General features: G+C 42.2%; 1 pseudogene; it reads right to left on the bottom strand.

The window, feature by feature from the left end:
• Positions 1-24192, bottom strand: part of LOC101332786 (guanylate kinase pseudogene) — a 29238-nt pseudogene that overhangs the window by 3593 nt on the left and 1453 nt on the right.

Here is a 24192-nt window from a genome sequence, read left to right as displayed (position 1 = left end):
TCAAAGCAAAATATCTCAGGGAATAAAGAAATAATATGGAGGGAAGGGGGAAAAAAAGTGTTTTGAAAAATACTAGTAAAGCATTATTACAAAACATTTGCTTCCTGTAAGTCCAGCCTCAGGATTCCCTGACAAGCCTCAAAGCTATGTAAAAACATGAAAAAGAACATAGCATATTCAGTTTTCTGACGCCTATGACTTGGGTTCCAGAAGGCTAAATTTCAGGTAATCCCTGGACCAATGTTGATATTTATGGCTCAGCGTGAGAACATATATTCTCTTTTGTGTCCTATAAAATGCTGGCAGGTGTTAGGCTACTTCTTTGGCTCTTTATGGACAGTCCAAGACCTGGAATATTAGACATACAGCCTTCTGTGAGTGTAGTCTATCACATATGTCAGTTCCCATTTCCAAGACAGCTGGGAAAAAACTTATCTCATTCCCAGGCAAGATCAATCTATGGCAAAAATCTGTGTAAGTTCAGGAGATGACTGGCAGGTAGTTCCAGATGGAAAAAGAGAGCCCATCACATGCCTTGTACGTGTGTGTTCCCATCCCTCCAGCAGTGCCCTTTGTTAGTCATTAAGGATTACATTCCTTTTTCTGCCTGTTATCCCAGGCTCAGGAAGAAAGCCCCTGACGGGTTAATTGCCCAGCACACTGACTCATCTGTCTTGTGTTTCTCACTAAATGAGAGGCATTAACAGATCAGTGCTGAGGTGTTGGGAAGTATGTTTCTAGCTAGTGGCAAGCTGTTGAAATGTCTCAGAGCCTTACAATACACTACCTGAAGGCAACCCCATGAGAGGGTATTTTCCAAAACGTTCCTCATTTCACCTCTGGTCCATTGGCTGCTAAGTCGAAAAGTGGATGTAATGGCCTAATTTTTTTTTAAGGCTGAATGTTACAACAACATATTGTGTAACAGGAACAACTATTAAGCTATGCTGATTTTTTTCAGTATATAGCACTTAGCCCCACTTTCTCACCCAGGCTTTGTTTTGATTAAGGCAGGCATTGGCAAAACATTTGAAACTCATTCTGTTTCTGTGAAACGGATGTTTTCCTTTGTCAAAAGCTATCTGAAAGCTGAGATCAATCTATAGATACTGACAAAGAACGATAGCTGTTTGTTTGTCAAAAAACAAACAATAATTGCCGAACAGTATGTATGGCAGATCTCACTTATGGAAAAATATGTGTAAATATAGTATGTGTTGGTATATGAATGAGGAAATTTGAAAGACTCTGTACCACATTATTAATAGCTGTTACGTCTGGGGGTGGGATTGCCAGGGCTTTTTCTTCCTAAGACATCTGTATGATTTGCCTTTTATACAATAAGCATCTGTTACTTTTCCAATCCAAAAGAGAAAGGGGATGCAAAAATAAAGTTACTCACAAGGATTGAACTGATTTCTTAGCCCTACAATCAAATGGACTGAGTAGGCCAAAAGCAAACATAAGCAGGAATGACTAGTTCATAGTGTGGAAGGCAGCATTATTATATATTAATAAACATTATCTATATGCTTCTAAGGACAGAAGAAAAGGACAAATGCTAGAGAGACAGACTTTTCTATTACTCATTAAAAATATACTTATTTTGGGCTTCCCTGGTGGCACAGTGGTTGAGAGTCCGCCTGCCGATGCAGGGGACACAGGTTCGTGTCCTGGTCCAGGAAGATCCCACATGCCGTGGAGCGGCTGGGCCCGTGAGCTATGGCCGCTGAGCCTGCGTGTCTGGAGTCTGTGCTCCGCAGCGGGAGAGGCCACAGCAGTGAGAGGCCTGCATACAGCAAAAAAAAAAAAAAAAAAAAAAAAAAAAAAAATATATATATATATATATATATATATATATACTTGTTTTAAAAATAAGCAAATTTATTTCTTAATCTGCTTAGAAAACTTTTTCAGACTTGTAGAATTATTTTAGAAGAGTACTCATTTTGGTTATATAATTTGAACTCTCAGTTTAGGAAAATGTTCAGCTAACATATGTCAGATGTTAGCTGGTAGTGACTGATGGCAAGTTACTGATACATAGTTCAATTATATCAGATCTAACACACCATTTTGTGAGTCATCCCAGTGTGGTGCAGTGGAAGGTACATAGTTTTTGGAGATTCAACCTGGATGCAAGTCTCCCCTCCCCCACTATACTTATGATTTGATCTTGAATAAGTTACTTAACTCCCTAGATCCTCAGTTTTCTGAATTAAATGTATTTTGTAACAATAACTACTGAGGTAGTGTGGTTATAAGGCTTAAACAAAATAATCTGTAAACTGCATTTTATAACCTGTAAAAAATGCTCTAGCCTATAGCAGGCACTGACTACTGAGTGAATGAATGAATGAATGAATGGGAGAATATTATTCTAGACTTTGTTAAGTGTCCCTACCAAAATGAGGGAGAGAGACTCATTCTAGTTCCTTCAGATGTGGAGTTTTTTTAAGAATAAAAGTGACTCTTATGATTTAGAAAAAGAAAAAAGTAAACAATAGTTGAATGAAGGCTCTAGATTTAGAATAATGCTGCAAAATTCTGAAATTGCCACACACACACAATTACCCCCAGCACCTATCATCCTTTAAGGCTATCTCAAATGTCACAGCCGTTGTGAAGCCTTTGCTGACTTCCCAGGCAAAAGCAGGAACTCCCTCCCAAGGAGGGCCTGGGATGCAAAGATTAGCTGTGCCAATGAGATTCTCTTTCAGAGGAATTAAAGCTAACAGAATCGAAAGAATTTGCCAGTTGGACAGAGAAGCCCACTTTCAGTATAAGTTCCCTTAAAGACAATGCCCCAGATGTGACAGTTCTATGACCCAAGTCTACTCTTGGTGCCCCAGTTAGGAAAGAGGTAAAGTCAGGCATATACTCAAGGATAGTTTAATTTAGTTATCCTATACAGGAATTTGGGGAGTGTGTAAACACCTTAGAGAAAAGTTTAAAATCCCTGTTCTTTTAGAAATAACTTGACCTGACAGCTTGTTTGTAGGCACTCATTATGTTTTCTTTCCTTATCCTGCAGCCCTTTCCGTTCTTGCATTTGCCACATGACACTTCTGACCAACAATGTACACACAAGTAACATTTTGGGGATCTCAGAGCCAAACAGTTCAGATGTGTGTCTGATGACCAGGAGAGAAAGAAGGACCAGAGTTCTAGATTTAGAAGTTAACAGCAAAACTGTTATTTAAAATACACAACAGTAGAAGAAAACGCCTAATGATTGTGAGTGTGGTTAGAAGAGCCTAAAACAAACTTGGTACTGGGCAGTGGAGGAAGAGGAGGAGGAAAAACTCATGCGGGAGTTTTTCAGAGAAGAACCAACGCAGAGACCATTGGTGATTGCTTCCCGAGAGTTTTGTTTGTTGTTTGTTTTTTGCGGTACGCGGGCCTCTCACTGTTGTGGCCTCTCCCGTTGCAGAGCACAGGCTCCGGACGTGCAGGCTCAGCGGCCGTGGCTCACGGGCCCAGCCGCTCCGCGGCATGTGGGATCTTCCCGGACCAGGGCACGAACCTGCGTCCCCTGCATCGGCAGGTGGACTCTCAACCACTGCACCACCGGGGAAGCCCTGCAGTGAGTTTTAAAGTGAAGGTGGACTAAAGAAATAGAGCAGTGCTCACTGATTATCCTTTTAAGGAGACTAACAGAGGAGGAAAATTGTCCAGACAGGCCTGGCATCCTTAATTGCTCCCTCTCCACCCATGGGCAAGGCCACAGGTTCCCTATAAATGGAGGCTAGACTGGGTGTCTGCACCTTGAGAAATCTCTCTGCTCTGGCTCCCTTCCAATTTCCTGCAACTTTTGGCTCTATCTTCCTGTTTCTAGTCATAGATCCTTTAACTCCCATCCACTTTTCCCCTCTCTGCCCGGTGTATTTTGGATTGATGCAGTGTTTGACCATCTCTTTTGTTCTCACCCTATTTCACCTGATGCTGCCCTCAGTTCCCTTTTTGTTCCATGTCCTGGGGCTCTACTCCAGCCCCTCCCCATCTGGGTACCCAGACCCTGACTCCTGGCCTCCCTGAGCCTCCCACCTTGTCTAGATTGGAGCAGAAGTGGTTCAGAAGGAGAGAGAAAGGCACAAAATAGAGGAGGATAAAGTCTAGGAAAGGAGTGTCAGTTGGTTTCACTCTCAGAGAGACTGGGAAAGGAGGAAGAACGAGCAGCAGAGAGCAAAGGTAGGAAAGAGGAGAGAAGCTGAGGAGGGAAGTCTCCTGAGTGAGTACGAGGGGGTTAAGGACATGGGTGGAGGCCTTGACAGAGGAAGGGAAACTTCAGCCAGCCTCCGAGATAAGAGAGAGTAGCTGACGTTAAGGATGGGTGTGGTTAAATTCATAGGCGGTGAGGAATCTGCTCAGGGTGAGGGGTATGGAGGTTGGGCAGGAGGTTGGAACTTGTGAAAGTTTGGATGGTCACTCAGGGGAAAGGGAAAGTGAACAAAGCAAGGAACAGCACTTTAAGTACTGTGAGACCAGCAGAAGCTGGAGACCCAGCGCTTGTAGTGGTGCCTGTGCACCATCGTGTCATTTTCTCCAGAAGTGCTTTAGCCCGTGAAGACCATCTCTTATGAGCCAGGCTGTGCATCAGGCCTGGTGACTAAGGCCAGCATTCCTAGGACCTGACTTAGTTCTAGCCCAAGGGTCTGATGCATTGTCCTTGAGACACTGGAGGACTCAGAATGAAAGAAACTTAATGTCCTTTCAACTGACCTCTTGGCTCTACAAAGGAAGTGAGTGCCCTGCAGGCAACATATAAGAATTTGACAGGGGACTAGTAGACTATATGGAGAAAATAGCATTTTGCAGGATCAAGGCCAGTCTCCCTACTTGCTGTACACTGACCCCGCCCTGACTGAGCCTCAATGGAGACCCAGCCTGCTGGCCAGTTTTCCTGCTACAACTGGAAATTCTCATGACCCTCGTTGCCCATTTTCCAGAGGAGACTGAGCATATGACTTTCCTGGTCTCTTTGCCACATAGAACAGGGGGAAAGTATCCTGGGTTAAAAACTCTGAGGGTTTCTGAAGCAAGCCATATTTTATGTATGAAGTTTGGTCAAAGGAAGGGTACCCGCTAGGCCATTCACAAGCGCCAGCAGGGTTACCATCTTGTCAGCACTTTGTAGCAGGGCTCTGGGCCTGGCCCATGACCTGCCTGGAACAGTACTACTCTGGGTGTCCTTTCCAACAGACTGCCTAGCCCCTCCATGATGAACTGTCTGAGAATGCTCAGGGGCAAAAGGCACAGCTGTGGTTGTTCCCTGGAATGAAGAACCACTCTGTACAAGGGCGCCCTGCGAGGAAACCCACCTCCATCACCGGGAAATCACGTGTTCTCTCAGCCAGGAAGGAAGCCGGACAGGACTGAAGGGATCTCCCCTCCTTTCCTTGCTGGTCCATCTATCCTCCTGGGCATGTTTTGGGCACCCTTGTGGTTACAGGGAGCTAAAGCTCCCTTGCAGTCCAGGCCGTTATAGTCCCAGTGTCAAGGTTCCAATTGCAAAGGGCAAAAAAATAAGTGCCGCGCATCCACACATTCCAAAACCAAGTGCTAAACCACCTGTATAGGAGAGGCTGGCCTATCCATCACCCATCTCTACTCTACTACGCTCTACCACAAAAGAATGAAGGGAGAGAAGCTGGTGGAGGATTGACTCAGAGATGGTGGTGTGATCTTCCCTCATCCATGAGGAATGGGGAATTGGGGTTTCCTCCTCACCTCAGGCAGAGGGAAGGGGATTCAAGGGAACACAGTGTCTGACACATCCTCAGAGCTGGCTAACTAATCTGTGGGACCCAGTGCAAAATACAAATGGGGAGACCCTTGTTCAAAAAGCAGGGTAGAAGCCCCCCTGGTGGCGCAGTGGTTAAGAGTTCGCCTGCCGATGCAGGGGACACGGGTTCGTGCCCCGGTCCGGGAAGATCCCACATGCCGCGGAGCGGCTGGGCCCGTGAGCCATGGCCGCTGGGCCTGCGCGTCCAGAGCCTGTGCTCCGCAATGGGAGAGGCCACAACAGTGAGAGGCCCGCGTACCGCAAAAAAAAAGCAGGGTAAAATGACATTAAAAGTACTAAATTAAAAAAAATAAGAGGGTGGATTATATCGTTGCTCTCAGAAACACATTCTATTGAAGCAGATCTCAAGGTCTGCTTTGGGCAAAACTTTAGGCCTGGGTCCTTTAAGAATTAAGAGATGAGAAACAGTTATGTGTTTCATTAATTACCTATTGTGTGCCAGGCACCGTGGTAGGCATTTTACATCTGTTATCTTGTTTAACCTTCATGACAATCCTGCAGTTTTCACAGTTGTCCAAGGTCACACAGTTAGTCAGTGGCAGAGATAGGAAGTGGGCCCAGGTCTTCCAGGCTCCAAAGTCTTGGTTCTTTCTATTCTCCTTCAGTGTCTCCTGTGGAAGATGGGAAAGTGTAGAATGCTGGTACTTTGGGGGCATCTACTTGTGCTGGCACTGTGCTTGATGGAGTTGGTCCAGCTCTTTGAGGATGAGCTTCTGCTTCTGGAGGACCCTCTTCCAGGCCCTTCAGATGGGCACATAATCTCCACTGTTTGCTGCAGCAGTCTAGCCGCCAGGCAGAGGAGCTGGAACACTGATGGAGAAGGAAACAGAAATGTCTCTCATTCTCTCAGACATTCTTTTGTTCACTCATGTACAGTGTTTCATTGAGCCCTCCTCTTTTGCACTCCCGAGTTCCCAGGGCAATTGCGACTCTCTCTCTTTCTTTTGACCTTCTTTTTTTCTTTCCAGGGCCAGGAAAATTTAATGAAAAGACAAATGAGAAGTTATGTACATGATGAAAGGAAAATAAGTTATTTCAGAGTTGCATGCTTTCTTAAATGAGATTTCAATATTTTAAACAACAACAGCAAAATGACCTGTCTGGCCAATTATCTTGTTTGTCCAAGAATTATTACTTGACTCAGCCCTAGGTCCGTGAAATTAACTGCCATCAGATAAAACAAAAAGGGTCATAACTAAGCAGAAGCTGGGCAATGGGGTTGATGATCCTTTTCTTGTAAGGTTATGATATGATCTTGGAATATGTGTAAACTCATGACTGTATTTAATGGCTTGTCTAAAACATGGTCTGAAAGGCTGGAGCTGTGAGTAACCTTGGCAACAGAGCAAGAAGGGAGGATGACCTATGGTAGAATCCAGATTCTAGAGCTAAATGTCCCATGGTCATCTAGTCTGTCTTGTTTGACAAACAAGGGAACTGAGACATAGAGATGCTAGATGAACTTTTTAATGACCCACAAGTCATTAAGGCAGAGTTGAGCCAGGAAACCAAGTCTCCTGGCTACAAGTTCAGGGCTTTGCCATTACATCGTATTATTTTGCCTATGGTTTATTTCTGGAGGTTATTTTTATTTACTAGCTTAATTATGTTTAAATGTTTTTATTTTCATATTTTATTGTTTTAAAAATTATTAAAGTAATATATGCTTATAGTAAAGAAATTCAAAACGTAAGTATATACAGTAAAAATGTGTTTGCCTTTCACTTCTCTCTCCCAAATACATTTTCTCTCCAGAGGAAGGCTCTGTTAACAGACTAATATGTATTTTGGTTGACTCTTTCCTATGCATTTACAAACACATGTATTGTTTCCTTTTTCACAAATGGAAACATGCTATTCATATTGTTTTGAGGTTTGCTTTTTTAATTTAACGTTTTTCTGTACCAGTACAAAGATACTTATCTCATTCTCTCTTTGAAATTGAGATATAATTCACATAATATAAAATTCCATCCTTTTAGAGTATATAACTCAATGGTTTTTATTATATTCACCATGTTGGGCAACCATCACCACTGTCTAATTCCAGAATGTTTCCATCACCCAAAAAGAAGTCCTGTATCTATTAGCCGTTAGACCTATTCCCCTGTCCCCTCATTCCCCTGGCAACTATAATCTATTTTCTGTCTCTCTAGGTTTGCTTATTCTGGACATTTCATATAAACGGAATCATGCAAAATATGGCTGTTTGTGTCTTTTTTCACTTAGCATGTTTTCAATGTTCATCCATGTTGTAGCATGTGTCAGAGCCTCATTCCTTTTTAGGGCTGAATAATTTTCCATTGTATGGATAGACCACGTTTTGTTCATCTGTTTATCAGTTCATGATTTGGGTTATTCCTGCTTTTTGACTATAATGGATAATGATAGTCAAAATATTCTGGGTTTGGGTTTGGTTATTCCTGCTTTTTGGGTTATTTGGGTTATTCCTGCTTTTTGACTATCATGAATAATGTTACTATGAATATTCTACATGTTTTGCATGACTAAATGTTTTCAGTTCTCTTGGGCTCATTCTTTTGAATTACTGCATAATATTCTATAATTTGAATTTGCTGTGTAACCATCTCTCCTATTGTTGAACATTCATCTTTCATTCATCTTTTTAAAAAATTACAAATAATGGTGCAATATATATTCCTATGCATATTTCTTTGAGAGAGGCAGCATAGTACTGCAGTGTCACACAGAAGTGAGTGTCTGGATGCCTGCACTGCCACTTATTAATTGTTAACTTAGTCTTTCTGCTTCCGTTTCCTTGCCTGTAAAATGGGATAAGAATAGAACTTACCTCACGGGTTCCAAATGACTAATATAAATAAAGCAGTTAGACAGGGCTTGACACATGGTATTGTTCAATGAATGTTGTTAGTATTGCATGCAAATAGTTTTGTAGGTTAAATTCCTAGAAATAGAGTTTTGGGGTCAAAATATTCATTGTTATAATTTTGAAAGATATTGCTAATTGCCCTCCAATAACATTATACCAGCAAGAATGAGAATGCCTTTTTCCCCACACTTGCTGATTCTGTAAATTATTAAAATTTTGAGGGTTTTTTTTGCGGTACGCGGGCCTCTCACTGTTGTGGCCTCTCCCGTTGCAGAGCACAGGCTCCGGACGCGCAGGCCCAGCGGCCATGGCTCACGGCCCCAGCCGCTCCGTGGCACGTGGGATCCTCCCGGACCGGGGCACAAACCCGTGTCCCCTGCATCAGCAGGCAGACTCTCAACCACTGTGCCACCAGGGAAGCCCCAAATTTTGAGTTTTCAATTTGAATTTTGTCTATCTCAAAGATAAGAATGTAATATTGTCGCTATAACTTGTATTTCCCTAATTCCAACTGAGATTAAGTATCATTTAGTATATTTATTGGCTACTTATATATCTCTCCTACTGTGAAATGCCTGTTTTTATATCTGCCTGTGTGTTTTGATTTGTAGACTCTCTTTGTACATGGTTACTAACCTTTCGTTACATATTTCAAAAATATTTTCTCTCAGTTTGGTTCTTACCATCTAATTTTGTTAATGATATCTTTTGTCATATTGAAGTTCTGTATTTTTATGAAGTCTAATATATCAATATTTTCCTCTAGAAGCTCTTCCATAGACAATTAAAAGCTCAGCCTGGGATACGGGGAGGGGGAAGGGGAAGCTGTGACAAAGTGAGAGAGTGGCATGGACATATATACACTACCAAACGTAAAATAGATAGCTAGTGGGAAGCAGCCGCATAGCACAGGGAGATCAGCTCGGTGGTTTGTGACCACCTAGAGGGGTGGGATAGGGAGGGTGGGAGGGAGGGAGACGAAAGAGGGAAGAGATATGGGAACATATGTATATGTATAACAGATTCACTTTGTTATAAAGCAGAAACTAACACACCATTGTAAAGCAATTACACTCCAATAAAGATGTTAAAAAAATAAAATTTTTTTTCATGTCAAACTGCTTCATTACATCTTCAATAACAGTACAGTGAATATAGGATCTATCTTGCATCCAGCTTTCTTGCAGTACACTGACTTTAAAATTAAATACAAAAGGTGAGGGACAGGGTGCAGAGAGCTCTACAGGGGTGCCGAGGGGGGTGGGGGCGGGGTGGGGTGGGTGCTTGTCCCACTCTCTGTGGGTCCAGGGCACACGGCACACAGGATGGTGCAAACATAGGATGGAGAAGCCGCTGCGGGTAGCCTCTACAGGAGTGCTTGGTGAAGGGGAGGAGGCCTGCGCCGTCCCAACGCCACCGCTCCACACTGGACTCACACAAAACCAGGGATGTCTGCATGTTAGAAAAATGGTCTGCCTCGGTGCAAAAGGCTGGTTCCATGGGAGAGCCGGGCTGTGAGGAATCCACAAAGGGAGGCCGAGTTCTCCATTCCCTGTACCACCCCGCCCCAACCCCCAATTCCAACAGCAATCATTTGGAACAGGACTTGTTTTTAAAGGAATAAAGAAAACAGTGAATATCCCGCTAGGTGAGTGTGTAGAGCTGCTGACTGCACGGCTTCCGATGCGATGCGTGTGCACAGAGGAGCAATGGTTACAGCTTTAAAGAGGTTATTTCTGAAAAGAAAGAGAACATCTAAGGACTGAGTCCTATATGCACTTTTGAGCATTTCTACAGCATGCGATTCTAAGAGTAAACCCACCCGATATGGCAAACGATCAAATTTTTTAAAATTTAACTTTGAAAGTTTGAGATCATTATTTTCAAAACATTGATTTGTACACTGTTTCATACACAAATAACTGACTGACTATCCAAGCACAGAACGGGCACCTCGCTTGAGAGCAGAGGCTCCTGACCGTCAGAGTGGGGCACAGGGTAGTGTCGCGCGGTTGTTGTTGTATAAACTTCCCTCCAACTTCACAAGGAGACCCAGGGTGAGATTAAAAACTGAACTGAGAAGGTAGAGAGGGTGGATTGGGAAGCAAAGGTGCCTAACTGGTGTTCACTGTTCGTCCACGGCATGTGCTCTGTTCCTGGCTTCTCAGCAGCAAACTTCTATGCCGTGTGTGCACACAACGATCATGTGACACGAGACGAAAAGTAAAAAAACTAGGGACTAGATGTACATCATTAACAATTCCAGAGAGGCTGCACTAGACCCTCTTTCTCTGTTTAACTACTGAACAGAAAGGGATATATTTTAAGAAGGAAATATGAATGTCTGCAAAATCCTGTTTACAAACACAGTCTGAAACTTAGAATCAATTACAAGATGAAGTCCTCAACTTGTTTTCCATGAACATCACAAAACAGGATCACTGATCTAGAATTCAAAGAAACTAGTCAAAAAGTGTGTCTGTCTTACAATTACACTCAAGTTTACCTTCTGGTTAACATTAAAAAAAAATTTTTTTTAATAAATAAAAGCTCAACCTGGAGATGATACAAATTACTCCCACTCATTAATCAGAACTGTTCACACAGCCCCACCTAACCACAGAGGGACCAGGGAGTAGAATCCCAGCCTAAGCCCAGAAGATGAAGAGCAGCCTGGATAACTACCACAGTGGTCTAAGTCAGAAATAGACTGACAGAAATGAGGAAAGGACAAAAGAGTGGTAAGGGAAGTGTTAACAGGCCTCCAAATGTTGGGAAAGAAGACTGTGACCAAGAAATGCAGAATTAATTCCAGGTGAGTTAGGAAGATGGGGCTTCAGGAAGTTGTTTCATGTGAAGTAAGCCTGGAATAGGATTCCAAGAGGGCCACATTTTCTGAAAAAGCTGAGAGTTCTTAGCGTTCAAAGAGTGAGCAGAGGAATACTGGTTTTGCTCATCGGCCCTCGATTTCATCCTGATGTGAGGAGTTTATATAGATTATCCGAATATTAAGTCACCAAGCCAGAGGGTATTTGGAATGCGTCTGGGGAATGGCAGAGCTGCCTGTTCTTGAATAAATGCCTGCCCAACCCCCATCCTCTGTAAGCGCTCTTAGTATGTGTGTGTGCACTTCCGTGAGCGGAAAATCAATACCTTTTTGGACAGATGGAAATTGAGCTATGTCAAGGCATACATGCATTGTCTGATAGCATCTTTCTGCCAGGAATCTAATATATTGATCAAATTTCCCTAGCAGAGCATCTGTGCAATATCGAATGGCAAGACAGGGTAATGGTAGGAATGTCGGCTATACATTTTTCTGGAATGTCGCCTTTAACTAAAAAAATCAAAGCTGGAGATTTTCATGCAGAGCACTGCCTCTCCTGATGAGTGTCCTAATCTTCTTTGAATTTTCTGGCAGGGGTCAGGAACAACACACTCTCCTGTTTCTGTGGCTCACCTGCTCCTCACGGCGGGTGAGAAATGATTTTCTCAGTTGGAACACCCCTGTCAAAGGCAGGGTTCTTCCTCCTCCTCTCCTTTGCCTCCGCCTATTCCCCTCCTTGCTTTGAGCCAAAGCAACATTCCTTTTCCCCCCCAGTAACAGCAGCAAATGTGTCGGGTGGCTATTCGGCTGAAGCTCTATTTAGCTACAGAAGTTGTACCTTTGCATCGTGCATTGTGCACAGGTTGTTTGGATTGTTGTTAATAAGGTTTGTTATTATTGTTGTTGTTTATAGGTCAGAGTGATGATGGGATAAAAGGAGGACGGGCTCTCCACTTGGCTTTTTAGGACATGCTCATTCCTAGCTCGGAACGATGACACACAAGCACAGGGGTATTGGCTGCTGACACTGTTCATCGTGGATGCACCTGCCTTCAGCTGCTAAAGAGGAAGGGACACACAGAAGCAGAGAAGAGGATGTGCCTGTATTTTTAAATAAACTGCCTTGTGATGCACAAAGCCTATGAAACATTTTAGATATTGAACCCGAGATACATGGAAAATTACTCACATGGTTTTATTTTTTCCCCCCTAATGACTCTAGTAATCTGAAGGGAAATTATTCTGGTTGAATGACTCATCTAAAACACGTTTTTTGACTGTATCTTGGGCAAGGAAGAATCTATTCAGAGATAACAATTTATTATTTAACATTTCGACAGGTCCACAGAAGTACAAGTCAGCTGAGTCCAAATAAAGAAATGTGCTATTTTTTAACAACTTCTAGATGTTCTTGGCAGAACGCAGGCTAGACTTTATTAGAGGAAACAACAGGTATTTATGATCTTTTTCCTTCAGGTTTTCAATTAAAATTTGATAATCACAACAATATTTTAACAGCCAAGAAATAGCCTTAGAAATGTTTATGAAGATATGATGAAAGGTTAGCAAGGGAAAAAGAAATAAACAAAAGAAGAAAGAAAAAAAGAAAGAAAGAAAGAAGGAAAAATGCAGAAACAAACTGTACCCTACCCTAGAACTAGAAATAGATGGGCCTGAAATAGAGAAATTGGAATATTTCTGTTACTTCATTCCTATTATTGCATGGATTGTGAGAGAGATCTCCTACATTATAATATGTTTTTATTTCCCTATAATAAAGTTATTTCATCCTTTATACACGAAAAATACCATCCTGCTGGAACTCTATCATCCCAATGGCAACAAATCTAATATGGGATTTTTATATTTTCACAATGTTTTCAAACATCTCATACATTTTACACTATTTAAGAAGCATGCATTCTCATCAGATAGGTAGAGCATGCATTATTACCCCTGTTTTACTGGTGAGGCAATGACAGCCAAGGTCATATAGCAAAATAATACAGTTGGAATGCACCTCTGCAATAACAAATCTATTACAACATAATGCCTCTTTAGACCAAAACTTACCATATTTTTTGGCACATACTTATTGTCATTTTCTTTCTTTCTCCTGAGCCCCTAGAGTCCTTGAAAAGTTCTGTTTGTTGTATAAAATTTTTTTCTTTCTTCTGAGGGAGTCACAGATGAGGGTTTTGTTCCCTTTGCAGTGGAAATGGATATTATGTTGCACTTCAAAGACCCAAAGGAGGAGAATTGGCCCAACTTTACCTTATACCACTTTCTAGTACCTTCACTTGTAGTGACTTATGCTCTGGTTAATTGCAGCAACATTGGAAATATTAACATAGGTATGTCATGATGATCGGATATAGACATTCATAAATCCAAAATAAGAGTGTGAATAATCATACCATTATGTAACGATCTGATTCCTGTCTCTCTTACTTTTCCTGTATTTTGCAGTTTAGCTCTTTATTATCATGTGTTTCGTGTTGAAGTCTGGGTTTACCAACATGCAAATAAATTGAATGTAGGACTTCTGATTTCTTTTGTAACCCTACAGCTAAAATCTTCAATCTTTTGAATCCTCTTGAAACTTTCTTCATCTAAAAATATTCCATGCTCCATTTTTGTTGAATGTTATATGTTTATTGCCTGCTTCCATGCTGAATTTATTATACTCCCTAAATATCCTTGCTAATTCATTCCTTCATTAATTGCTTCATTTATACATCTATACATCAAGTACAGCTAGCATGTATTGTACTCCAATAATATTTACCACGTTATGTTGTACTAATCTGTTTCTCCTTCTAGATTTGAACTCTCTGAAGGCAAAGACTGTGTGTTTCTAATCTTTTCATTTTGGGAGTTACCTGGTACATAGTAGGTATACAATGAAAGTATTTAGATGAATAGTACCTGATAAAATACCACGTACTTGGCCAGTAGTGACTAAATGTTATTGTGGTAAAGACAATACTGATTTCTTTTACTTTGTTTTAATCATTTTTCTTATAAATGAAAGGTTTGAAATATTTGAAAGAATAAGACTCTATCTTTTGTACAGAGTTCAAAATTTCACTACCATGCAAAATCCTCTAAACAAATAAACAACCTATCTTTTGGGTGGCTGGATATTGAATGCCCCTAAAACTATTAAATACTTTATCAATATGCATAATTTTTTCAGTAGGTTGATATATGCATGTTACAATGGCAAGAAACCTTATTTGGGATCAATATATACTATATTTTAAATCCTGGTAGAATAAACAGAAAATAATGAAACAAATGGATATTTATTTCTATGTTCATTTGAAATTCTGCCTAGGGTTAAACAAAGCAGCCTTTCCAAAATCATTGTAACTGGAATAACACGCCACTAAATGCTTTTGCTTGTTCAATTTTTCATTTGCAAAGGTAATCCACGCTTTAAAACCTGGCAAACTTTGAAATATGCATCAGGCAGGAGGCCGGTGTGGAGACTGCCTTGAGGTCAGGGCTTTCAGTTCCTTGGTTGCTGAGTCTGAGGTTTCTGTCAAAGGCCACGAAATATCCCTTCATTACTGGTTCTTCACGGCAAATATAATTAACAGCTTGCCATAGACCTGAATGTTGTAAAAGGATAGATGTCTCCTGTGGTGTGAAAATAGGGCCAGAGACACTGATCCCATGACAAGAGTCCCGTACAGTCGCTGGCCTGTAGTTGGTGGGGATGTGATTTAGCAAAATGATTTGGAATAAAGTAGCTCTGTAATGCGGGTGGTTTCTGACAGCACGATCTTTTGTGGTGCTGGCATGTGCAGAGCACGGAGGCTTGATTTCACATGTTGGCAATTCCTCTGGTTTACCAAAGCCCTTCCCCAAGGACTCTCATGTCAGGCCAGTTAGGTGCATGTTTGTACAGGTGGTGGGTGGATCAGCTGTTTTCCCTGGAAGTCATCCCCTTTTGGTTCCAGTTTTCCCGTTGAGGGTCACTGAAGGGTGACGAGAAGTTTACTGCTCCTTGAAGGCTGAACCTACTGTTGCTGTGGCTGCCAAAACACAGCCTCAAAGAGACAATGATTTGAACCTGGCTTGCTGACTGCTTGTCTCTAGACTCCCTGGCACCACTCAGTTTGGGGAAGAACAAAACATACCCGGTAGCATTCAAGTCTAGAATTGTAATGAAGTTAGGGTGTCCAGATGTATCCCTTTAAAGGGATTAACCCAGTGTTCCAGGAAGCCTTTTGAGGTTAATAAATTATTTACTTTTTCCAAAGGAGATAGGCATAGGAAATCTTCAATTGTGCTCATAGAGATTAGAATTTGAGATAGACCTTTTCCTAGTAGGGAGGAGGTAGCTGTTTGTGTTACACAGATGCACAGCGGCTCTTTGTTTTCACCTGGGTCATTAGTGCACGCTTCTGATCCTGCCAAAGTCCCAAGAGCCCACCAATCACATTTTGCTGAAGTCTGTCATAGGGAGATTGGGTGATGTGGTTAGAAGAAAAATCAAAAATCATCCTGGGCTGGGAAGGAGGGATTTTGAAATGCTAAGATTTACCTTTGCAAGATTACATACTGATAACCCCTTCCATCATGCAATTCTCTCCTCCTCTGGCTCACTAAACAGGCTTGAACCATTCGCCAAAACCTCTCTTCACACCCTTCACACACTAGTCAAACCAGACTCCTTACCATTTCCTGAACACAGTATCAAATACTTATCAAGTCCATGCAATGTGCCAGGTACTGTGTTATGTGTTCTATATACATAGATTTTTCATGGTGACTAGTAACTGTTCATTCTTTTATTCAGTCAAGAAATACTTAGTGCACACCTGCTATACGTCAGGCATAAGCTAAGTGGTGAGGGTGTGGCTGTGAATAAAGTAGACATGTTCCTGTCCCTACAGAGCTTATAGTCTAGCAGATGAGACAGGTGTTAAATAATAACAAGAATGGAAAGATCGGAAGACATGACGACATGGAGCGAGGAGGTTTGACCCTCAGGAATGGACGTTTACCCTGAGAAATGAAGACATTGTCAGAATCGGCCAAATTAAGAGGATGAAGATGAATGCTGGGGCTGAGGGAAGAGTCTGAAGGAGTGGGAACAAGGTCAGAGAATGGCACAGTGGTGTGGACTGCACAGCCAATATTCCTGGTTCCAACCCTGACTTACCACTTACTTTCATTGTAACTTTGGGCAAGTTACTTAACTTCCGTGCCTCTATTTCCTTATCTTTATTTGGTTTTTAACAGTTTTCTTTCTTTTTTTAAAATTTATTTTTAAAAATTCTTATTTTATTTATTTTTGGCTGTGTTGGGTCTTCGTTGCTGCACGCGGGCTTTCTCTAGCTGCAGTGAGCGGGGGCTACTCTTCATTCCGGTGCACAGGCTTCTCATTGCAGTGGCTTCTCTTGTTGCGGAGCACGGGCTCTAGGCACGTGGGCTTCAGTAGTTGTGGCTCGCGGGCTCTAGAGCACAGGCTCAGTGGTTGTAGCGCACAGGCTTAGTTGCTCTGCGGCATGTGGGATCTTCCCGGACCAGGGATTGAACCCGTGTCCCCGGCATTAGCAGGCAGATTCTTATCCACGGTGCCACCAGGGAAGCCCCCTATTTCCTTATCTTTAAATGGGGATAGTAACAGTATTAAGCTGATAGTTTTGTTGTCCCGACAAATGAGTTGCTGTGTGCCCAGCACATAGTGAGCAGGTAAGTGTTAGTCATTTTAACAAGGAAGTGAAGGTATTTTGAATTACTCTCTAACCTGGAGCATACAGTGTAAATACAGAAAGAGGGGAGGTTAGAAAAACTGATAGAGCTTGGATTAAGAGGGACTGGGGCATGGGGAGGTCTGGTAAACATGTGAAGGACTTTCTTGATGTGAGAGGAGTAGAAAGTCATTGAGAGGATTTAAGCAGGACAATGACACAATCAGCTTATCTGAGCCAAGCTGGTGGCCATGGAGATAAACCAAAGTGTGTGGATTGGCAAGATACCTAGGAGGCAGAATGAACAACACTGAGTTACACACTGAAAGTGTAAATTAGGAAGAGGGAAGAATGAAGAATGATCACCTGGACCAGAAAGCAACCAGGGTACCACTTATGTGCAAATAACAGGGGCAAGTCCAGGATAGCTATGGATACACGTGGGTTCATAGGTTTGGTGGTAAGAACTGAGGAGAAATGGAGGGTGGTGGAGGTCTGAGGAAGTATGATTTGAAATACAAGTTGCAGAGAATGAGAAAGAGCATTAACTAGGGAAACCAAGGCAGGGTAAGGGACTCCGGTGAGTTTGGTGATGTTTAATTTTCATTGGTGCCCGACTGCCTAGGTGTGAGGTTTTCTCAGAAGTTTTCGGCAGCACTCAGATGCAGAGGAGACATGAACAGTTGAAAGTTCTAGGATCAGGATGATCAGATGATGATAATAATCTTGTCTAACATTTATGAAGGTTTACTAGGTGCCAGGTGCTGTTTTAAGAGCTTTACATACATTATTTTATTTAATTAGATGCAGGCATGTCTTAGAGTTGCATGAAATGTGCTAAATCATGGCACGTTAACTGACTAAATTGAAGTCAGCAATTAAAAGCTTAGCTGTTTGGCATGTTATTTATATAATTGTCCTGTATAATTGCGTTTCTCTGGCCTCACAAATCTATGGGGAAAATTAGGGTCAAAATAACAGCAATGAAACAATGTCTCTTTCTTTGACTGTCTTATTCACTCTGAAAAACTCCTTTCCTCAAATTCTGTATCAATTTCCTAGGGCTGCTGTAACAAAGTACCACTCCCCAGTGGCTTAAAACAACAGAAATTTATTGTCTCACTGTTCTGGAGGCTAGAAGTCCAAAATCAAGGTGTTGGCAGGGTCACGCTCCCTCTGAAACCCGTAAGGGAGAATCCTTCCTTGCCTCTTCCTAGCTTCTGATGGCGGCCGTCAATACTTGGCCTCCCTTGGTCTGCTGCTGCATCCCTCCAATCTCTGCTTCTTCGTCCCTTGGCATTCTCCTGGTATGTCTGTGTCTTCACCTAGCATTTTCCTTTTCTTATAAGGACACCAGTCATATTGGATTAGAGCCCACCCAAAGGACCATATCTTGACTTGGTTATATCTCCAGTGACCCTATTGCCAATAAGGTCACATTCTGAGGAGGTAGTGGAGGACAGGACGCTAGCATGGTTTTCTAGAGGACACAATTCAACTCATAACAAATTCCTTCCAAGTAGCTCTGAAAGGGCCCATGGGTGCCCCTGGGTGGTCATGATCTTGTATTCTTTGTTTTCACACATTTTTCTCCTCTCCTGTTTTGGTTTGATCCAGTGACGTCTCTCATGTTGCCACCAAGGTCAGTATGCTTCTGCAAAATACTTCCAAACCTGCAAAGAAGCACCAGAGGGACAATGCCCACTGAAGGTGCCAGCGTCCCCTTGATGCCACTGCAGTCTGGTGTCCTGTCCCATGCCCTCTCTGATCCAGCTGTAGGTTGGTCTCCTATGTCCGTTCTGAGTCCTCACATGTCCCACATTGTGACCTGACTCCTGACTGTACCTCCCCTGGCACTGTTTGTAGACTGTACTACCTTATGCCTTGCTTTTGTCCATCCCTCTGCAGGTCCTGCTCCCTAAGCTCAACTGGGCTGGAGGACAATCACAGTGACAGATGCTGTCTGGGATTTAATCATCCTTCTCACTGACACTGACCTTGAACTAGAGTCCTTGAACTAAATTTGTGAGCTTCACCTCTCTCTTCTACTGGTCCAATGACTGCTATGATGCCCTTTGGTACAAATAAAACCTCTGCTAAGTCAGACATGCCTGGACATATCAACATAAATCCTAGAGTGAATGCAGCTTAGTTTCTCAAGCCAAGACTGTGGCTCCCTATGATATATATTTAAACTAATTTTATACAAAAATTTATCCACACCATGATGCTTAGCATCGGTAACCGTGAGGTTGGGCTGTTGGCTGTATCTGCTGCTCAAGGTTTGAAATATATCTTTTACCCTATGAGAAAGGGCTTTCTGCATACACTCCACATTTAGTCTGTACTCTCCTCTTTCCAAGCCTACTGAATCCAGCAAGATGTTTGATTTCAGTCCTCAGCCCCTTACAGCCAATCACAGCCTCTCCCTACAGATAACACAACCACGCCCAGTAATATTCAGCTCTAGTACATCTTGATTTCTTTTTTTTTTAAGAGGCCCTATCATTAAAGTAATTATAAATGTTTGTACCTAATCTTCACTTTAACAGTTTTCACTTTCACCACAGTAAGAAAAGGGTTGACTGTAATTATATCTGGGTGTCTTTGATTCTAGCCTGTCTCCAGGTGTGATACCTTTCTTCCCTACCAAAATATCAATCCAAAGTTAGTTAGTCAATTAATCAATCACCAAATATTTGTTGTGTATTTCTTATGTGTCCTGCATTAGCAAAAAACAAACACAAGGAAATTATCTTTTCAGTAATTATTATTTTAAATTCTTCAAACCCAAATGATGTAAAATCATTCATTCCAGAAGTCCTGAGCATCTACTACGTGTCAGATACTGTGCCAGGCACTAGGGGATACAGCAGAGCAAAACACACATAATCTCTATCTTCTTAGAATCTACCATCTGTTGGGGAAACTGGATCTTAAAAATCTTACAACTAAATATATATATTCACAAATTTTAATAAGAACTGTAAAGGAAATGTATGGGGTACTATGTATAGAGGAAGAACCTAAATTAGATTGGGTGTGGATGGTCAATGAAGTTGAAGTTCATTTCAACCTTTAAGCTGAAGTTCAAAGGATGAGTGAGAAGGGAGGAAAATATCTCATGCAGGATAGAACATGGAAAGGCTCTAAGGTAGAAAAGAGCTTGGTGCCTCAAAGAAACTGAAAAAAAGACTAGTGAAGCTGGAGCACAGTGAATTAGGAAGAAAGTGAGACCAGATGAAGGAGAGGAAGGTCAAGGACAGATCCTGTATGGCCATGGTAAGGATTCTGGAGTCTATCATATATGCCATGGGAAGCATTGAAGGTTTTTTTTTTTCGCTGCGTTGGGTCTTTGTTGCTGCATGTGGGCTTTCTCTAGTTGCGGCGAGCAGGGGCTACTCTTTGTTGCGATGCGCGGGCTTCTCATTGTGGTGGCTTCTCTTGTTGCGGAGCACGGGCTCTAGGCGCTGCGGGCTTCAGTAGTTGTGGCACGCGGGCTCAGTAGTTGTGGCTCCCGGGCTCTAGAGCACAGCCTCAGTAGTTGTGGCGCACAGGCTTAGTTGCTCCGCGGCATGTGGGATCTTCCTGGACCAGAGCTCGAACCCGTGTTCCCTGCATTGGCTGGCAGATTCTTAACCACTGTGCCACCAGGGAAGTCCCACATTGAAGGGTTTGAAGCAAGAAAAAGGCGTGATGGGATTATGTTTTGAAAGATTGCTCTGACTGTTGTGTGGACAGTGGAGTAGGGCCAGAAGGGGAGACCAGCTAGGAAGCTATTAAATATTACAGTTAAGGTGCGAGAATATGTTGACCAGTGCTCTGGAGACAGGAAGAAGTGAACTGATTCAGGAGATATTTTGGAGATAGAATTAACAAATTTCTTTTTAGGGCAGTATGAAGAAGAAGCTTTAACCAGTATAGATCGCTGAATTATTTAGGTCCTAGTCCAAATAATCAGGAAGTTAATCATCTGCTCAGCACTGGAGTCACCACTGAAAATCTGTCCGGGTGCATTTCAGGGAATATACCATTGAACAAGACCCAAACCTCCAATTCACTAGGAGATAGAAAAATTGACTTTCATTTTAGTGCATGCTTTGCCTGGGGCTGTGCGTTTCATTTCAGGATTTCAGGAAGTGAACAAATGAAAGTTGGTTTTGTGTTTTTTTTTTTTAAAGGCCGTTGTCAGAAGCCAGCTTTCAGAGATATACAAAGAGCAGGAGCAGGAAATGATGAATGTTTTTCTTAATGCGGTAGGCAGTGTCCTGCTTTGTGTCTCCTCCCCCATTTTGCTTTTTCCTTGACATTCACTAGCAGGAGCCCATAAGAGTTTCTTCGAAATAAACCTGCCCAACAGACATCCAAATCTTACTCCTTGCCCACTTCCAATCATACTGACATACTGAGCTTTCTACAGACACACCCTATCTCCTCAGATCTAACTGGTGCTTCTCACGGCCCTCTTTGCCCTCCTTCCACCCAGATCCTGGCTCTCAGAAGACAGCTGGAAACACATGAGATGAAATGTACTGTCAACTGGTGGGAGGAACATGCTGGGCTTCCCTAACTGGTTTTTCTTAATATCAATCTGTCACACAAAGAGTAACCCCTTCCCTCTGAGTCAAGACAAAACATCTCTTTGTTTTTTTTTTGTTTTTGTTTTTGCGGTACGCGGGCCTCTCACCGTTGTGGCCTCTCCCGTTGCGGAGCACAGGCTCCAGACGCGCAGGCTCAGCGGCCATGGCTCACGGGCCCAGCCGCTCCGTGGCATGTGGGATCCTCCCGGACTGGGGCATGAACCCATGTCCCCTGCATCGGCAGGCGGACTCTCAACCACTGTGCCACCAGGGAAGCCCAACATCTCTTTGTTTTAATGGCCAAGTCAGAGGTTTTGGGTAGCTTGTGGAGCATGCCTCAGGGACAGGTACCCTGATGTCAGGGACACTAAAGAGTTACAAGAGAGGGATACATTTCTGCTCCACCTCTCACTTTCTCTAACCTCTCAACTATGCTAACTTAAAAAGAAAAAAAGTAATATACATGTTGATAGTAGTTTCTCCTGGGTGATGAGATGGGGTGATCTTTTTTTCTGCTTCTTTACCTTTCTGTGCTTTCTAAATTCTCTATGATTAGTGGGTATTAATTTGATAATTAAGAAAAAACACAATGAAAATCAAACTTCCTTGAGGTTGGGAATTTTTTGATTGGAGGTACTGGTAACTGAACAGAATACCAAAAGACTCTTATGTACTCCAGTAGGACTTTTGGTATACATGATAACAAGACTCCCCAATCCCTGAATGCTTCAGGTTTCTCACTTTTCTGAATATATCACCCCTTGCTTACAAGTCTCTGATTCTAGCTTAAGTTTTCAACTATTCCAGGTGTTGGGGAAAGAGCCTAGATTCTAATGACATGTTTTTATAATAAGAATGGATCTGCATGGACCCCAAAATTGTCATGCTTATCACTCCTGGGTGGGTGGGTGGAAGCATATATTAAAGAATCAATTTATATTACTTTGTGGAGGCTACTGTGTTAAGTGCCATTACAAGTGAATAAGATAGGAGTGGTTCCCGTCCCTCAGGAACCAGCTGCACTCTCGGAAAGGTTATTTCTCTGACTTTAAAGATGTAAGTGTTGGCAGAAAACAGCAATTCTTCTCCTTGATCAAGACATCTGTGAGACTCATAAAAAGATAAAGCCATGTCAAAGTGAGCTACACTGTGGCCTAAAGCAATTTTTATAGCCTGAATAGAAATGAAAAAGCTCTTTTAAGTAACCAAAACAAATAATCTAAAGCACTATTCCATAATCATTTTGATTCCATAACAATATAAACATTGCTTATATTTTTTCATTCTTTGCAGTGTTGTTTGTTTTGCTTTTTGGTCAGCGCTTAAGTACAGATAACAGAAAGCCACTGGTGCAGTTTTAGTCAGGATGGACTGAATCCAGGGAACTAGTGTCATTGAAAGGCCTGGAGGAGTGGGCTGTCTGAAAATCAGGAATGCCCTAGAGGAACTCCTGGCTCCAAGGTGATGTTCATTCCTCTTCTAGTTTGGTCACAATACCACCTTCATATCCTCTGACTCAAGGTCTAACTTATAAAGTTCGCCACCTCACACAGCCATATGAAATACTAGAGAAAAAGGAAAGAGTAAGCAAAGAAAATTGGTTACTACATGCATTACAAAGCCAGGAAGAAAACAGGGTAGCTAGTACAGACCTTATTTCTGCATCTGGTCCCAAGCCCATAGTTGGTATTTATAACTTTCTTCCACTCCCCTCTCACGTTCTTTTCTTTTCTTTCTTTTCTTTTTAATCTTCAGCTAGCACCTCAGCTAGTCATGCTACTTTATCTGATGGGGTAACTTAAACTTTCATTCTAAGGGTCTGAACCGTTGGTGATCTTGCCTGTATTGGGCTGGTACATCTTCAATTAACTTTTATCACTGGACAGAACAACACAAGGGGTTACCATGAAGGTTACCCTTGGTTTTAGACCCACTCCTACCCTCCTACCCATCCATTTCATTTGTATGGGAACTCTTGGTTCTTTGTGAAAATCAGGACCAATCATTCCAGCAATACAGGAAGCCCTGATCTTTTAACATCATGAAGAGCCCATATAGGTCAAACGGTTATCTCAACTTCTCCTTTAATGGAATCATTGTTGAGTCTTCGGGTGGAAGCAATTTTTTTCTGGGTTTTAAGCCTTCGAAACCAGCAGAGAGCCAAGCATTATGAGAAACTGATACAAAAACTTTTTGACTGGGTTCTTATATGTAATAATGAGAAGTGATATCATTCCACTCCTTGGTTTCTGGACTCATGTCTGGCTGGGAGAAGCAGCAACATATATTGGCTACTGGTTAGAACATTATCTCATTCTATAGCACAGAACTCCAACTACTCAGCGTGGTGTCTCCTAGCTGGTACCACAACGGAGTCTTTAATAGGTTATAATACCATTCTGTAAGGGCATGTGCTTATA

This window comes from Tursiops truncatus, chromosome 1 (assembly GCF_011762595.2).
Source record: "Tursiops truncatus isolate mTurTru1 chromosome 1, mTurTru1.mat.Y, whole genome shotgun sequence".
In the NCBI taxonomy this organism is placed as follows: Eukaryota; Metazoa; Chordata; class Mammalia; order Artiodactyla; family Delphinidae; genus Tursiops; species Tursiops truncatus.
Note: the sequence above shows the minus strand (reverse complement) of the source record. Positions and strands in the feature narration are given on the sequence as shown.